This window comes from Limulus polyphemus, unplaced genomic scaffold (genome assembly GCF_000517525.1).
Source record: "Limulus polyphemus unplaced genomic scaffold, Limulus_polyphemus-2.1.2 Scaffold2343, whole genome shotgun sequence".
NCBI classification, from domain to species: domain Eukaryota; kingdom Metazoa; phylum Arthropoda; class Merostomata; order Xiphosura; family Limulidae; genus Limulus; species Limulus polyphemus.
The window spans coordinates 38,400-43,929 of record NW_013667953.1 but is presented as its reverse complement, the minus strand read 5'-3'; the positions used below and the strand labels follow the sequence as shown (position 1 = coordinate 43,929).

At 33.7% G+C, this 5,530-nt stretch overlaps 1 protein-coding gene across 1 annotated transcript in view; it reads right to left on the bottom strand.

Annotated features, from left to right (window-relative positions):
* LOC111087591 overlaps positions 1 to 2,315 on the bottom strand; it is a 31,158-nt gene extending 28,843 nt beyond the window's left edge. The window contains exon 1 of the mRNA XM_022394745.1: positions 1,998 to 2,315. The gene's annotated coding sequence lies outside the window, so the exon portion shown is untranslated. The remainder of the gene's footprint in view (positions 1 to 1,997) is intronic.
* Positions 2,316 to 5,530: the final 3,215 nt, after the last annotated feature.

Here is a 5,530-nt window from a genome sequence, read left to right as displayed (position 1 = left end):
GAGTACTTTGACACCAAAACGTATTTTAAAGTTGAGTACTTTGACACCAAAACGTATTTTAAAGTTGAGTACTTTGACACCAAAACGTTTTTAGTTTAGTACTTTGTCACCAAAACGTTTTTACAGTTTAGTACTTTGACACCAAAACGTTTTTTACAGTTTAGTACTTTGACACCAAAACGATTTTTACAGTTTAGTACTTTGACACCAAAACGATTTTTACAGTTTAGTACTTTGACACCAAAACGTTTTTTACAGTTTAGTACTTCGACACTAAAACATTTTTTACAGTTTAGTACTTTGACACCAAAACATTTTTACAGTTTAGTACTTTGACACCAAAACATTTTACAGTTTAGTACTTTGACACCAAAACATTTTTAACGTTTTGTACTTTGACACCAAAACATTTTTACAATTTAATACTTGAACTTGTGCACCACATTCAGTTTGCAGTTTAGCACCAAAACACATTCACAGTAATTTAACATCACATTTAGCTTACAGGAAAATATTTTGCTACTGCTAATGATAAACAGCAATATGTTTTTACAAAACATATTAGTTTTAAAAAAAAAAGTTGGAGTAAAAAAATAAACGTTGAAAATTATTTTATAGTAGATATACCACAATGTTTAATGTTCAAATATACTTAAAGAACAAGCTTAATAGAATCATATATCGCCTTAGAGTTTAGGAGACTTATTGGATTTGATGAACAAAAGAACTGAAATAAGACTTTCCTATCGATTACAATCAAATACAACAGTACGAACTTGCCTTCGTAGTCACTAAATGTTAGTTAGCTCTTGTTACATGTTATCGGTGTGATATCTTGATAAACCCAGAACTAAAAACCTAATGTAAATATTATCCGACGTGTTCACGGTTTCATCACATTTTTTTTTGCATTACTTACAACCGAGTATATCATTAATATGGTAAAAAAAAGGAACCGTTTCATTATTTATTTAAATGGTTAAATATCCACGTATTTTAGTTTTAAACTCTTTTTTTTTAAATCAAAGATAAAGTAAAAATGAATCATATCTGTTTTTTTTTCCTTCTCATCTTCTACTGTTCTAGGTTATTTTTCAGATTTTCCATCGTGAAAAAAAAAAAAAGATGGCGTTCAACAACTTCTATGCACGCACGAAGTTTGATGTCTTTCCGCACGAGAACTGACAAATTTTGTTAAAAATCTGTCTTGATGTAAGTTTACTCTATTAATCAATATTAAAAATTTAACTCAATGCTATATGCAATATACAAAAAAAAATAAAAATATGTGAGATAATATACGACCTAAAGTTCGTAGTTCCAAAATTAACAACCAACATGTACAAAAAATAAAACCTATCTTGTTATGTTCATTGATATTAGCAAAATGACTGGAATTACTGCAAACACAAAGTTGGTGAGGAACGTAAACACTTATGGTTAAGATTAACAAACCGAAATTGATTTAGAAAAAAACAAAAACTACAGAATACCCGCAAAAATGCCGAATTTCTACAACTAAAACCCTAAAGCCTCATCCCGTGCCTCACAGAAAACACGTGTACTTTGTAGCTGTCATGGCTGTCACTAGGGACCGACCCCGACAGCGATAGGGCTTGCCCTTGCCTCGCTGCCGTGCGCCGCGGAGGTAAACGAGGGATCTTTTCTGTTGATGCTTTTTTTTTCTTCTTTTACAAAACAAAAAGTTCGTACAGAAAAGCATACAATGTTAAAACAAAATTATCAAGAAGTGTTGAAATATTTTGCTAAAAGTACTTGAGAAGAGTATCCGTGAGTTATCTTTTCCGCACAACCTCTCCTTGTAGAAGGGAAGGAAAAAGAAAACTCCCTGACGGTATTCTAACAACAAAAACAACGACGCTCTTTCCTTTAGAAACAAACTTTTGGTAAAATAGAATACTCAAACAGAATTGTCGAAATATTTTAGATATGCTATCCTAAATCATGAAATATTAAACATAACGGTTCAATCTTACCATGGTTTAGATCCCTACGTTGTTAACATCTTGTATTACACCCATCCGCATGCCCACTTCCCTTTGTCCCGAATCCGTTCCCGACCAACTTTGTCCGAGGGCCGTATGTAAATTAGCCCGCTCTCGTGGTCACGTGATTTAACAACCCGATTTTTCCGGTTCCTTCATCCTTCGGACTTGTATGGCTGATATTAGATGAATGAGCAGAAGCCACAAAGGAGCAGAATGAGGTAAGTAAGGATGGTTGATGGCTAGATCGTACGTGGGACAGTTACAGCCAAGAAAAATAAAATCTTCCATACGCCAGCGTATCGTCGGCCAGTGCGCATCGTAAACTAACAGTTATGTCGTCAACACTGAGGCAAGGCGGAGGGATTGCGCAAATCATGACTTTTATTGCTTTCAGCGAAAGCCGTTTATATTTGTTGTGCAAAACATGTATGCATATATTCCATTATTAGAACTATATATGAGTAGTTAATATCCTGGCATCGGATGATACTAAGAAGCGTTTTTTTTGAGAAACAACAATATTGACCTTTGGGGAACTTATTGTTTGAAATTGAGGCGTTCCAAACGTTATGAGCAAGATCTGTAGAACGTATTGTTGAACTCTGAAAAGTATTTCTATTGAACAACAATATCTGTAGTATTAATTTTCTTAAAAGTGACAATTGAAATGATTTTATTTACATTGGTGAACTCGTTGCTTTGTTCGTGAACAATACAGATTGAATCTGACATTGAAATTGTAGGATTTTAGTAATAAAGTTAAAAGAAAAAAAAAGACATTTACTCTCCATATAATAATAATAATAAAACAACTATATTTCAGCCAACGTGTCGCCATTAGGGCTTTATTAGGGATAGTAATAGGATGCGTATAATATTATCACAAATTTTCATAATAATATTAGATATGGTCGGTCAAGTTTTGTTTGTCATAAATAATTTCCTGACAGTTTGAAAATCATTGTCTATTCATTCTTATCAGAAATAATAAATTTTTCATAATGCATAAGGAGTATCATCACGTTTCTAGTAGACGAAAGAAACAGTTAGAGAGATTAATTTTCTTTATTCTAGAGAAAAATAATTATTAGGTTTTAATTTAGAAAAAATTCATTTCAGCTAGAGAACACGTTATTATTAATCCAAGTAAAAGCAGGGCCGTGGGCAAGTTTTTAACTGTGTGAGTGTAATATAAAGTGAGGGTCATAAATATTTTTTATCACCGTGTTGACAAACTTCTCGGATATATATCCCTATCACCCACCTATCTCCAGCCTTCCTTTTTAATAGTTTTCAATACCGAAAAAAATATTGAATTATAAGTAAAGATTTAAATCGCTTTACTTTCGAAGTGCTAAAGTATATGGGAAGCCTGGTTTTACACTTTGAATGTGACTATACTCAGATTATATCGGACATCAATTTCCTTATTTAAAGAAAAAAAATTTAAACTTTTTTTTTTCTCTGAACAATGACTATCGCGCGCTTTTTTAAGGCTAAAATTATTTTGTTAGAATGATTAATGTGAGTTTCAGTTTTTAATTATATGGGTCTCCCGGTGACTCAGCACTAAGGTAGAGGGCTTAAAGAATTAAAAATAGGATTTCGATCACTGCAGTGAGCCCAACTCAGATAAACCATTGTGTAGTTTTGGGCTTAAACAGGAAACAAACAAACAAGTAATTATACGATAGTCTTTAAAAGCTATAAAACAGATAACTTAAACAGTGTCAGGAATTATTATAACCTGTTATACCAACCAAACAAATAAATTTATAAGTGTTAAAATGAAATTTAATTCTATATTTGCTAAATACCTGACGGAATACTTGTTATCAGTGATATATTTATTTCATTATTATTATTATTATTTAGCCCCCCAGTGGCACAACAGTATGTCTGCGGACTTACAACGATAGAAACCGGGTTTTGATACCCGTGGTAGGCAGAGCACAGATAGCCCTTGTGTAGCTTTGTGCATAATTACAAACAATTATTTTTTTATCGTAGGGCTTCTACTGTCCTGCCATCTGTTGGTTACTTTGAGAAATGTAGCTTAAAATATTTTCATTGCTGTTTTCAGCAAAGCTAAAATACGATTTAACACTAGTAAAAAATTAGAGTTGAATATTATAGCACTTGTTACTACGATATGGTTTTTGTAATTCAAAATAACTATAATTGAGCGTTTCTTTATTTGTATTTTTGTTGATATTACAATTTTGAGCAAACCCCTACGTAAGGGTTATCTGTGTATAGCCGTGCATAATTTTGATCTGGTAGACTATTAGAGGTAAGGCAGCTAGTCAACAGCACCCACCGCCATATTTTGGGCTACCCTTCTCTGATCCAGAGCGCACTTAGGGCCTGAAAGTGCAGAGCGCGTACTTTTCGAATCATGAATCCTCGGATTCACAGTCCGGGGTCGCTTACCCTATTCCTTACCCCGGTCCCTTAAATTTCTGTATCAAGGCTACTCAGCTGTTTTCATTTAATGTTCTAATTTGTCAGCGCAAAGTTACATAATGAGTTACCTCCACGATGATCACCGCGTGAAATCGAACCCTGGATTTTAGCATTGTAAGTCCGTATACATAATTTCTGCCGAACCCGCTGGTGGCTTCCCAACGAATAGAGAGGTTCTTTTTATCAGTTGTTTTCTGTTAAGTGAGTAGCAATCGTTTAATGCTATTGTTATTGTTAGTTATCAAGCACAAAGCTACACAATGGGCTATTTGTGCTCTGCCCACCACGCGTATCGAAACCCGGTTTCTAGCGGTATAAGTCTGTAGACATGCCGTGTGCCACTGGGGGGGGGGGGGCATTTAAGCTGTAACAAAGAGAGATTCGTTTGTTTGTAGTTAAGCACAAAACTACACATTGGGCTATTTGTGCTATGCCCACCACGGATATCGAAACCCGATTTTTAGATCAAAATCAGCCCACTGGAGGGCAGATTGATTCGATATATTTCGTTAAGATGAAGAACGTTATATTGGGAAAGTTTAACCCTCAGATTACTGACTTTTTACATAATGTTCATTACGGCGGAGTCTGCTTATTGCATTATAATGAGTGATTGTCTAAGAAATTAACAATTTTCGAGGTAAAAATGTACAGGAAACCTAGCAGGAATTGTTATAATTAACTATAATGTTGATGGCATATTTGGTTACATTTTGTGTGTTATTAAGAATCATGTGACTAACAAAATCATGTGCACATAAAGAATTTGGTTCATAAATCTAGGGTTAAATTTAATAAAAATCCTTATATAGAGAGACTTTAGAAACTTACCCGAGTGAAATCACAATCTAATGTGCTGTTAAATGGATATTTGAAACGATATAACAAAACAAAACAACAACAACAACAAAAACTGAAATAGATTAATAGTGAAATCGTGATAATTTATTTTCAGTTAAGATAACTTCATGGCACTATTGACCGGTAAATATCAAAATATGCACTCTGACTTTGTTTTACACTTGAAATTGACCTCATCCGAGGTAGCTTTTTGT